The sequence below is a fragment of the Oryzias latipes genome, chromosome 7, assembly GCF_053564925.1.
Source record: "Oryzias latipes strain Hd-rR chromosome 7, Olatipes_Hd-rR_3.1".
Taxonomy (NCBI): domain Eukaryota; kingdom Metazoa; phylum Chordata; class Actinopteri; order Beloniformes; family Adrianichthyidae; genus Oryzias; species Oryzias latipes.
The window spans coordinates 26,547,494-26,560,801 of NC_136243.1; the positions used below are offsets into that span (position 1 = coordinate 26,547,494).

General features: G+C 38.5%; 1 protein-coding gene across 3 annotated transcripts in view; it reads left to right on the forward strand.

Moving 5' to 3' along the window:
* The window catches only part of casz1 (castor zinc finger 1), a 180,634-nt gene that overhangs the window by 75,329 nt on the left and 91,997 nt on the right, over window positions 1-13,308 (forward strand). The gene's annotated exons all lie outside the window — the stretch shown is intronic.

Here is a 13,308-nt window from a genome sequence, read left to right on the forward strand (position 1 = left end):
TGTAGGGATTTTAGAGGCCATCCCTGTGCTGGCTGTGGATTTATTGTCTTGGTGAGTCCGACCACTGCGCTGTTAGCCCGAAACTTTTTAAGTGCCTCTGTGTTTATTGTTGACCTGCTCACAAACACTTTAACAGAATAAAATGTTTTTTACGTTGTGGTTTTACGTTGAGTTTTAACCCTTGTGCTATCCTAGGCACTTTAACATTGGGAGTTGGGTCATCTAGACCCACTAGACAGTGCTCTGAACCTTTTTTCTTCAATGCTTTGTGATCTTCACTTGTGTATATGGATTTCATGAAATCTTTCCACCTTCATCCACCTTTGTCATGGAGAACACATCAATGTAAGTGTGGGGTCATCTAAGATAGCACAAGGGTTAAAAACTAAACACGTTTTTTTGAAGACTGTTGCCTTTATTTTCTCCAAATGTATGTGTAAAAAAAATCTGTGAAAAAGCTGTAATTAACTAATCATCTAATTTGAACTATGTGGGTTTCTTGAAGCAGATGTAGGGTTTTCTTTTGTGTTGGTTATTGAATCTTTCTCTCGTGTAGCTAGAGAGATCTAATGCTGTGTTCACACTGGACTGTCACTACCCAAATACTAGCACATGTCCGTCAACAACAGTTTGGTGCGAAATGTTGAAGCAGTGCAATTCTGGCGAAACTTGCTCCAGAAATTCTTTCACAGCTCTGTTCCGATATATATGAAAGATTTTGGCTGAATCCGAATTCATTCCCTACCCCTGCCCAGCTTGGAGGGCCTCTCCCCATTTAGCCCTCCAAGCGGAGAGATGTGGAAAAAATAGTGTCTTCAAATCCAGAAGTTACTACTACTCCAGGACATCATGAATAGTTGCCGGTCATTTATGTTAGTGCGTACCTGTCAGCACTGAGAAAATATATAACAACATTGGTTTTAATACTTCAAAAAGTCATGCAAAAACAAGTAGTCAATACTTAAATTTAAATGTAATCTTCTGTGCTTCAGAGCACACCCAGTTGAAGAAATGCGTTTCTCCTCCGCGTCAAAGTGCGACCAGATCACCCTACCAGTGGAGGGATACCCAGCCCTAAGTACTCCCAAAAAAACAAATGTGGACACCACTAAAGCTCCAAATGCCCCTACAACTGGAGCGACAGGGAGGAGCCAGAGGGGTAGGGAGTGTATTTACGTGGGTTTACATAGACTTTTTATTGAAATTGGCCTCTTGAATGCACGTTGCAGAGGACAATGTGAAAGTAGCTTAATTTGGGAGTGTTTACGATTCAGGGATGCCTTTGTGGACATCCTGAGCAGAAATCTAAAGAAAAGCCTTCATCTTGGTTAAAATTGTCCCTTTGGTGGGCTTAGTAGTTCTAAAATTAGTTTGATTTTAAATGATGACATGGTATGTAACTAAAACCCCAGTTTGCATATGATTTTTCGTTGAAGAAAATATGTGTGAACTAGTGAGACGTCTGAATTGTTACTTATGTGTGCTTTGTTCACTTATGTTACTTTGTCCACCCTCTAGAAAGCTGCTGTCCTGAAACACTGACTGAAAATAAGCATGACAAACCACCCTTTCCCCCTCTTTAAGGATGTTTTTTTATTCTCAGGAATGCATCCAGGGCAGTCAGCTTCACCAACAGGAAGGATGATACAAAGACATACTGTAATTATGTTCAAAGATCCAGATTCAGCCCAGTTTTCACTTGTAAAACTTGAGCAATCAGTTTTGGAATCCAAAAGAATCCTCTTTTGTGGTTGCCTCGTGCTATTGGAAGAGTCTGCTTTGCCCCGGCTTGTGACCACTTGTTGAAAGGGTTGGGAATGATTTAGGGAGGGCAGCTGGATAACAGAGATTTTATTTATCTATTCTGAGAGCCTTTTATTTTTGCAAACAGTTCTCAGCTTGCAGTTGCTTGGCTTTATGGCAAATTTTCTGAATTGTGTGAAGTGAGTATGACCAAAGGGAGGAACAGCTGAGAGTGGGAGGGGAGGATAGTGTTCAAAATTGAGAAAACTTACAGAAACTTAACTTACATGTTTAGCTTTTGTCTCTCTAGGTGAAACATTAGCCACAGATTGTGTGGATGGAAAAAAAAGGATTTCCTACACTTCTTTTAAAAAAGAAAAGAGAAAATACTAATAGAAACCTTTAAAAAGTGTTTATTAACTTGATCAAACTTATGTTATTTTGTAAGATACGCATGTGACTGTCTTGAAAAAACAGAATAGCTGCTAGAAATAGAAACTTGTTTATTAGACAGTGTTTCCCGTAGCTTTCAGAAACCTCTCCAGGCATCTGAGTGTGTGATTGTTCTGTGCTTCTACGTGTGTGAGGATAGATATGGAAGTATTATTACCCAGGAGAGGTCATGGGTCAAGTATTAAGCAAGCTGCCTGCTTGGATCCTTGCATCAGAGATTTCACTCTGTTGGCCCAGGAAATTCTCCTGAGTCTTGTCTAAATAATCAAGGAGTCCTTTAGCGTGCAGTTTTCAAAACTGATAAATAAACACAAGAGACTTTGATTAAGAGGAAGTACCACGACAAAGAGCCAACGGTGGTAAAGTGAAAAATTTTCCTTTCAGGTGTAAATCAGCATAGTATGGACAGGAACTGGAATACCCCGTCCAGCTCAAGCTTTTACCTTTAGTTTATATTTGTTTCTGCTTCATAACAATGTGGTTTGACCTTCTGCATAGAAGCATAGCTTCATTCCACTCAAAATTGAGAAAACAATGGGACAGCTATGGAGAGGAAGTCACATCTCACCCTATCAAAAAGAGAGATTAGAGACCAAAGAAGAGTCCAAAATACAATGAAGCTGTATTTTTTCCGCTCTGTCTTTCAAAAAAAAAAAAAAAAAAAGCTCATATTTTTGTGCAGCTTCTTGTGAGGGCTTATGGAGGCAGAAGCTGTTTACTGAAACAATGGTCATTAGTTCTTGTCAATAGAACCTTTAAGGTGGAGATCGCTCTCTGTTATCTGATCCAATTGTCATTCTTTAAGCGTTCCTCGCTGCCTAAAATGTGTAAAGCGGGACAAAGTTGGAGTGAGCATTATCAGACAAACTTAAAATAACCCTTAGAATTCAGACACTTCCTTATTAGGCCATGGATGTACAAAGGGAAGGAAGTGGACAAAAAATTTATTGACAAGCTGGTGCTTCTTAGAGTCCAGGGAGAGGACAAGATAACCCAAGTCGGAGCTGCTGGCCTTGGCTTTTCTGTTGGAATGATTAATAAAGTTTGTGTAGTTGAATGTGCATTAGCTGCATCAGTTTAGCTGCAAATATGAAATTCAAATAAAGTCGTCTGCTTGGCTTTCAGTACAAAGAAATCTGCTGTTATCGCTTCGGGCTTACTGAAGAAAATAAACGGTCTGAATAACTTCTTGTTTAAAGTATAAACATATCTTTGTGTACTTTTTCTTCTGTGTTTCTCTCAGAAAGTGGTTCACCGGGGTTTAGGAATGTTCCTCAGTTACATAATGGTCTAACTACAGACCTGCTGTTACAGTGAAGTGTTAACGGGGAGCAGGTCTTGTTACTCAGATGAGTTTCTGTGAATAAAAAAAGCCCACAAACTGTCTATTTTTGGATACCCTTCATTTAAGCACCTGTCCTTTCCACATCATGTCTCACTTGTATTTTGTTCTAATTTTGATCTTATTCTGTCCTTGAAAAGGACAAGAAAGCGGACTGGCTCCGAGCGTGCGCATGTGCATGTGCATGTACATGTTTGTGTGGCAGTTAGATAGGGTGGGGTGTATGGCGTCACAAGTGCTCCAGTTCAGGAAAAGTGACACTTTGCCTTGAAAGACTGTTGGGGTCAGTTAGATAAGGAATTTAGTGGCTTTATCACAAATGCCGCTATTTAATTTAAAAGGGTGAGGCACTCAGAATCTGGCAGCAGTCTTTCAGGTTAGTGATAAATTTACAAGAAAGTGGAAAAGATTTGAGCCTGGGAGAAGATTAGCAAGATACAAATATAGAAGTGACATTATAGTGGGCATAGTCAGGTGCTGAACAAGTGGCTGGTTTTTGACAGCCCTGAGAATGGAGTCCAACTGCAGACTTTAAGGGCTGTTGGCTGGAAACTACCCTTTTTGAAGAATCTGTATATATATGCAGTTAAGAAATCAAACTCCAAACTAAGTAAATTGTCCTAAAATATTGTGGGATATCTATTGATTTCAAATCTTCTATCATTAAATCCTTGGTTATAATATTTCCTTTAAATTCAGTTCTGTCCAAATTTGGATGTCACCAAGTAGTGCTTTGTTGACTCATGCTGCAGTTACACTAAACACAATACTCGCATCAAATTTTCTGCTGGATGCTTGTCCAAAAAAATGTGTTCGTAAGTTTGTCACTCTCGCCATGTGGGAGGAGCTACTGTCAAATCCTTTTAGCCTCATCACTACGTGACTGTAAATCTGTTTTCTCAGATACAGTGGATGCACTGAATGCACAGATGACGTTGAGAAATCAGGTATATTTTTTTAAAGAGCTTTAGAAAAGCATCGTAATCACGTCTCCATGTCTTGGTTCATTACATCACTCTGGGACTGCAGGGCTTTCAGCGGTACTTCCATCTCTTCCATCGACTTTCTGTCCCGCCTTAGTCCGAGAAGGGAAAAAATAAAAGTAAAAATACAATTAGAGGAGCTTTTATCATGAAGTTAAGGAGGAGAACAATCAGTTTTTCTTTCATGCTGGTTTTGGACTCCACCCACTGATCACATCATCAACTCAAAATGAGCCAAAGCTGAGTTCCTGATTGGTTGACGTGATGCAAATTCTTAGCCAAAGTTCAGATATCTGAACTCTGGACGTACCATGCCGCATTGTGCCGTGACTTTCAAAACATGCCACTGCCAGACCACTGCGTTGCACCTGACGTTCAAAACACGCCACAGGACCTTTCAACGCGTTTACTTAACACTGAAACTTGACATCCCTGCAGAGTGAATCTTTTTCGGTGTGAACGCAGTTTAACGCTGGTGTTAACTCATTGTATAGGATGCATCAGTAATTGACACACCCTGTAAACTTAATTCTAAGGCTACTTGTCTCCTTTCAATTCATAATAACATTTAAAGCTTTTACAATATTTTTAGGTATTAGAATTCTATTTTCTTTTGACTATTCATACTAGTTAGAAAGCTTCTTTTTTTAGTTCACATGGAATAGCGACTCCTTGAGTCACTTTTTGTGACTAATTGACTCTACAAATGCTATCAGAGGTTTTGATTAAAAAAATCTTCTTAAAAGCAGTAAGCAAAATTTTATTTTCAGCAGACAGACAATTAAAAGAAGTGTAAAACATTGGGTTTTTATGTTCACCAAATGTAATGTTTATTTAATAGCCAAATACCTGAATAAAAACACTTGATAAGAAAAAGGACAAAATCAATTTCTTCAATCTACAAGACATGGATGCCTTTTCCTAATGTTACAAATTACAGGTGTTTAGTTGTTTGTGCCTCTTGAGTAACCTGAAAAAAAAATCCCAATTCTTAAAGGCCTTTGCTCTCATCAATAGCCAGTCCTGTTGGTTGTGTTTGTCTCGTGTTCTTTGAAAAATTGTTTCCAGTTAGCAGCAAGTCCTCTTTAAAGTTGTGCTTAATGTGGCCCACAGTCCGACTGTGACACCACATACCCGTTTATCCTCTCCAAACCTTTTCATGAACATGATCTTTGATGTTAACCTCACATTTTCTTAACGGCAAGAAAGAAGCGCAGATATTTGAATTTCTTCTACGCTTTGTTTGATTGTAAAGCTCAAACAGAGAAACTGGATTATTATTTTTTTTTTTTTTTTGTTTTAAATAATTTTTTTCAGGATCCACTGTACTACAAACTAAGCAAGTAACAAGAATTAATGTGACTCACTTTATGGCTTTATGTGCAAATATGTTCATGGGAAATGTAACCTATTGATGTAAGGTTTAAGATTTAAAAAAACATAAAAATATTGTGGTTATTGCTAAGTGTGGTCAGTGAGTCATGGGGTGTATTTATTTTTTCATACTTTACTTCTATAGCTTGTGCAACAACATGTGCTGTTTTTCATCTATGGCTGTAGATACTTAATTTAGCTCTTGGTTTAAAAATGATTCATCCGCCCTTTTTTAAATGAGTCTCAATACATAAAGATTTAAAAAGGTTTGTTTTTAGAGCTATTTAAAACAGTTACTTTAACTAGATCTGTTTTAAAGTGAAATGTGTTCATCGTGCACACTATTTACATTTCTAATGCTGTTTGTGCTTTTATGTTCTCTTTGTCCTTAAACTGCAAGTTCCTACCTGTTTTTAGGGGATTCCTTAAAGCTTTTAAGGCAAAGAGGGATTTTTGCTGTAGGAGGTTCCTGAAAACCAAGAAACAGCAGAATTTACTAAGAAACAAACAAAAAAAAAAGCCTAACTGATACTAACAGTGCAGTAATAGTGGATTTTACTTTGGCACGTGTATGTTTTTTCATGTCTTTTTTCATCCACAAACTAATATCCTGTTGAATTTCAGTCCTTGTTGTTTCTCTGATCCTCAAACAAACATTTCTGTTGTTTTTTTTGCTGAACTTTATTTCTCTTCCCCTCCCTTTTTTTTCTCTCATTTTTTTTTGGTTGCAACAGTTGGTGTGTGTTCCTCTTGGCAGCGATCCATAGCCTGTTTGATGTGGTTTCCAGAAGTCTTGAACTGGAGTCCCCGGCCACTTTTTCTGTCGTCGGTAGACCTGCTGTCTCTTTAGCCTCTATTGACTCCTTTTAACCTTCTCCTGCCTTCCTCACATTGAAGCAGCTGCTTTCCTTCCCGCTGCACATTTTCTGCATGGAAATTATTTAATTCCCATTATTTGGTGGGGATCTGGATTTCTTTGTGGGGTGCATACACAAGTACTCTCTTCCAAGTACAGTGTGCTCTCCAGACAGATTTTCACTGCCCTGCCAAACATCTTGCAGACTCTGTAACAGGCAGTTAAAAAAAAAGCCCACTGCTTCCATTTTTCAATATAAATTAGGGAGACCTGAATATTTTTTTTGTACACTTGAGTTTTTCTGTTACAAAAACACATATGTCTACTGCATAAAGTTAATCGGCTGTGCTGAACCCATTCTTACCAGTGACCTCTAAACACTGTAATTCGAGTGATCGGGGAAGGAGAGGAAGCAGAGACAGCTAGATAGTTGCTTCAGAGAGGGCCCTGTAGAGGACAGTAAGTGACCCTATATGGGCGCCTTTCCTGCACATAGCAGCATGTTTAAAGGGAAACTGATAGGCAGGTGAAATATCTGCCACTTACAGAAAAGAAGCAGGGACTGGGGAGGGCAAACAGAGTGGAATGGATATAGATTGGGTCGCAAGGCTGACAAAGCCATCCTAAGGAAATGAATATTCCTTGTAAAGTACACTTGGTGACACTTAAGTCTAAGGACAAAAGGCAAATACAAATCATTTCATTAATTATTTTTATTTGGCAGACAAGGACATTTTTGTATGTCTTTTCAAAATCACATATTCATAAATATATATATATATATATATATATATATATATAAATGTAAACATTTACAAATTCTCTGTTTTCAGAAAGTCAGAGTCACGTCGGAGTCTGAAGTCTTTGCCGTAAAGTTATAGTCAGTTTCATGTCTATGGCTGTGATTTCAAGTCAACTGTCAACTTTCAGTTAAAATAAAAATTTTGTGTCACAAATTGTCTTAAAGTATTTAAAAAAACAACTATGCAGGCACAAAAACAGGCAAGTGTTTCTGCAGTCCAAATGCAAAAGCATAGGGAAAAAAAGAATTTTTAGCTGTAGACCTGACTGTGATGTTAAAAAATAAACACATGATCATGTTAACTAGTCCTGAACGTCAACTCGCAAGTCTTTGAGGTTCCCGCATTGTTGGGCATGCTGAATTAAAAGGAATGGTCTATTTTCAAACGTGTGTCATATATAAGGCGCTCCAAACCATAAGGCCTATTAAAGGAGACAAAAGAGTCAGAGATAAATCCATCAGTCAGTCAGTCAGTCAGTCAGACTTTATTAACTGCCTAGACAGTAACTCAAGAACCTGGTTGTTTCTGAAGTCCTTCACTACTTTAGTGCGTTCGCCAGGTGAAGTGTTGTTTTTTATAGAAAAAAAAGGCGGAAAATACAGTAAATGCGACTCAAAACCGAGTCTCAAGTCCAGGTCCCCATCTCTGTCAGTTTTATTTGGGTGGTTTTGGCAGCATCACTAAACTCTGAGCTTTTTTTAAGCCCTTTTTTTTTGCGGCTTTCCTGGGAACTTTTTCCACCATTAAAGTCCGTATCCACTTTCACTCCACCAGGAGAGATACATGCTGCCATGGGTGGGACTTCCACTTTGTATCATATGAAGACAGCGCTGTGGAGGCTCAGCTAAACATGCCCAGGGGGCACGAGGGAGATCGGTGTCTCATTTTCAGGGGCAAACAAACACATACAGGGAGCAGACATGGCTGTCACATCTCCCTTAGCTCCCCTGTCAGCCCTGAGGGCGGTGGGCAGGGGCAACCTCTGTGCTGGTGATGCCATAAAAATCCACATGTACTTATCTGGACACAGCAATACATGGACAGACATGTCTTTGTAGCCCATAGACAGAAATGCAAAAACATATGTTGACTGTGTTGAGCCTGCTGTACACTCTTTGCAAAGGCTGCAAAAACAGTTCTTGTCCTTCTCTCCGGATCAACAGTCTGACCTCACAAGCTGAAAAGCAGCACATTTAGTCCCCAAACCTGGCTCCATTTTTAACTTTCCTAGATTGATCAGTGATCATGCTGGCGCCGAGCGGCTGTATAGTTTTACATCAGCGAGGAGGAGGTTTAGCGGTTTTCAATAGTATTTCAGGATATCCTTGCTGCTGCTGCTGCTGCAGTTTTTGGCAGACTAACAGCTGCCACTAGCATTAGTGTATGAGCAGACACTTCTTAATGTTCCCCCATCCTGGCCTCATATGTCACATGGACTCCATCCAGCCTAACCCAGTTCCATCCATACTGACTGGACTGGTTGAAAACACGTGAGACCATCAATGCACAATGCGCATAGAACTATCCTCTCAATATTATTTAAGGTTAGTATGTTTGGGCCAGTACTTTTTGGTGGCCTCTGCTTGCCCGCAGATGGCAAACAGATAGGAGACACCTCACTAATTATATGCGATTTATTATTACAGATGAAAAGCGATTACTTACAGTCTTTGGACCAAGGGAAATTAGTTACGTAGTACTGTTGCTTATAATTTGACAACACTGCCTGGAATTCACTGAGATGTAAAATTAATTCCTGCAGTTGTTTTCAATGGGACTTTCATGTTTGCCTTGCTCACTGTTAAAAATCTGAGGAAAAATACAAATGATTGGGCTTGGCTCAGTAACTTCATTGCGGAGGGAAAAGAAAGCCAAACTGGACGGGCTTCAGTGGTTTTAGGCCTTTTGAGGATTGGTGTGTCAGGATTTATGTATTTAATTACACAGTCATTCTGCTAATGTAAGTGGAGAAAAAAGGAAAATGGATAAAAAGCTCCATCAGGCTTATAAGCTTGTAGTTTCCCTCTTGCTAAAGGTGGCCGATGCTGCTGTTTAGCTCCCCGTGAACAGGGCTAATACTTGTCTATTCCGATTAGGATTAGTATGCGTAGCACAGGCTCAGGGACCCGGGACACGTAATCTAATAAATCAAGATAAAAAACTCTGAGATTGGTTTACAGAGAGCCTGGATTTAGTGCTGGTCATCCCGGAGAAACAGGGATTAGCGTAGCATTTGGTGCTGTAGTTACATTCCCCACTTCTGTGCCTAGGAAGAGGGGAGAGGCAGAACAAGGCAGCAGGAGGGAGGGAGGAATACTTAGAGGGAGGGAGAGGAAGAAGGCTTTAAATTGCTTAACAGACAGCAAGTTAAACTTGAAGTGACAAGGTCAGGTTAGTCCTTGTAGAACAGTCTTTGTCCACAGGCTGATTAAAGGCCTGTTAGATTTTTCTTTTGTTTTTGATTTTTTGCATTTTTTGGGGGTAATTTAAGGTATTTTATTATTGGACCAAGCTTCTGTCTACATCAAGAACAACACAATAGTATACTATTTAAAAAATAAGCTTTAGACAGACTGACGCATCTGCTTAATTTCACAATTAACTAAGACAATTGCTTTTATTTGTGTGGATTTTTACCAAATGTCTTAGCTTCAGTGATCAATTAATAACAGACAGGATACATGTTACATTGGTTTTGGGTTTTCACTTGGCACCTGAAGTGCAAATCACACCAACAAATCCCTCAACGCAAAAACACTTTAAAGATCACAACCACAATTTAAAAGAGCAAAAGAAATAATAAAAAAACACAGTATTTTAGAAATCAAAACAAAATTTTCGAGAGCAAAACAATTCCAGAAAAATAAAATGTTTCAGGAAACTGAGGTACTTTCCAGAAATCATAATTAAACGTGTAAAATAACAAAACACAATGAGAAACAGGAAAGGGTGGTATTATATGACATTGCTGAGTTGTTCAAATGGATCTTTAATGTCCGCATTCTTAAAAAAGTTGATTATTACAGAGCATATGCAGTATGGCTTTATACCAAATAACTTTCAATTAAAGTTATGGACAAACGTCATCGTCCAATCAGCGATGTCCCATATTACCTACCTTTTCCGGTTTATTAATTTGTGTGATTTTTTTTAACATTTCATTTTGATTTGAAATTACTTTTGATTTCCGAAATGATTTGATTGTTTACACAGAAACCAATGAAATTCAAAGGAGAAATATCTTGTAAATGTGCATATTTTGAGTCCACAATCTCAAATAAAGGTCTGCTAATGGCATCAAAAAATTTAAAAGTTCAAAATCTTGGTTCAGGTACCTATAAAAGTATGTCATTTATATAATTTGTCATTTGAGTTTCTTTTAAAATGTAACCAGATTTTATAGGAATAGACGATCTTGAGACCTTATCAACTCACAACGAGATAAGCACAATCTATAGCTGTGTTTTTGTTCTCATTTTTACCATCTTGCTTTTATAAATTCTGCCTATCTTTTTTAAGATAACACCTGAAGGTAAAAATTCCCAGTCCCACAATACCAAGCTTAAAACAAAATGAAAAAGCTTATTAAAAGTAAGATTATTTTCAACTTTTTACTATCTGGGGCTGCTGCTTTCTGATAAATAAAGAGGAAAATCCAACCACCTGAAATTTGATCTGTCTCTATTTTCTCTCTCAGCGGCCAGGGTTTCACGTGAAATTTTACATATCAAAAGTGGAACGCCCTTTCATCTGCTTGCATGTCTTGTTAAGCAATATCAAACACAGGAAATTCTTTCTGCATCCACAAAGAATGAAAAATCCTAGCAACACACCCCAGCTTGTGCAAAAGAGGCCTTTTCTTTCTTTCTGAGGGAACTGTTAGCAATATCACCGGGCAATTAGTGCGGAAACTAGAGAGAAATGGAGAAGCCAATTACTTCTGCGAGTTAGCTGAAGGCCATTTTAAACTGTGTGCCCATGACATAATAATGTTTATGGTAAATATTATAGTTGGAGACAGTGAGTGCATGGCGTGAGAGGCATGGAAAAAAAGGCATCAATCTCATATCGAGAATAATTTATTAAGATCTGAGATGCGGCAATTACGTGGAAAGGACCTAAAAGAAAAAAAAAAGGAGACACCAACTCTCCAGGAAGCGCATACATGATTGCAATCTTGATTAAATCCCCCTGGATCTAATGAGTTGATTTTCTGCTGTTAATATTGCATTGGCTGATGATGGATTCGTTAAGATAATGGAACGAAGCTAAAATATAAATGACTCCCTGTCAAGGAGCAGATTTTCGTCATTTTCCGTCTGACACCTCCGCCGTGGGGATTTGGTGAGGCCTTTTTTGTGTTTAGAACCATCAAGATCTGGAATACTAATTGCTCATGTGTGGACTAATGCCTCCTCTTCTCTGCACACTCCCCCTCACCCGCCACTGCTGTCTACCTCTGCCTATCATCTTGGTAAACATGTGGTCCACATTTCTATGCGGAAACACTCGGAGCAGTTCTCACTTTAAACCCGTAGGACACAAGTTTGAATCAACTTTTTCAACCTTAGAAAACTTCATTACAGCACAAATTAATCTTTATTCCTTTTCATTTGGAGACCAGATATGTAGCTTTGCATCAGAATTGAGTAAAACATATAACATTGATACCACCTATTAATAATAATCTATACACAAAGAACCTTTTTACCTCCAAAACAATTAAAATATTTATATATTGGTGAAATATGTTCATTTTCTAGGTTAGAATCGGTCAATGCTGGAAAAAATGTATCTGAAATTAAACATCAATTCTTTTAACATTTTAATTAACAAGTTCAACCTCCTGCACCTCCTGCATGCAGCATAAAGATCACTAGTGATGACAAACAAACAAAGTGCAGGAAAAGGCTGCTTGGCTTCTAAAATGAATGATTATCTGCCTTTGATGTTGTGCAGAGCAATCGAGTCCTCATCAGTCTTAAGCAGTCTTTACTTTAGTCTAATATGTATTGAACATCGATCCAAAATCAGACATGTAAACCACATTGCTACATGTATTATGTGTCTCTCAAATTTAGAAGAATCCATACCTAGACATAAAATATGAATCTGTTGTCGCTTTTATAGTTATGCACATAAATGCTTTAGTTTAATGGAAAAAAAGCTCAAAACATTCATGAATGTATCATTTCGAAAAATCTAATTTTTACTGCTTTTTATGTAGAACACAATTTTTTATAGTTAGAAACAGTTGAACATCTCAAACAGATTACATTTGACAATTATTATAATAACCTTCAACGTTCCTGCTGGGCCTGATCATTTTCTTTGATGCAATCTTCCCTATTGGAGCTATAAACCTGGTGAAACCGTCTGATTGGACAGTTTTCAGGGCTCCTTTCTTCTGTGTGTCACTTTTTGTGTCCTATAACATGGTTTTACTAAAAAGTCTTTTTTAATCAATCAAGAAGCAAGCAGAAAATAGGCTTTGTCATGGCCTTGCCCGGGGTCGTGTGATGCCTGCTCTGCCTGGTGACAGGTCTTCAAAAGGGATAAAAAGGAATATTTTGGGGGCAAAACGGGGGTTTCCATGGCACCGGCACTTGTTGCACATGGATCACCATTCTTCCGTTATGCATGAGATTGAGGTTTCAAAGGCAAGGACAACAAAAATTAGGAAAGGAGGGGACAGCGACATTGTGGAGGTAGCTGCCCTCAGGCCCCTGACTCTGTCCTCTCCTAGGGGACAGA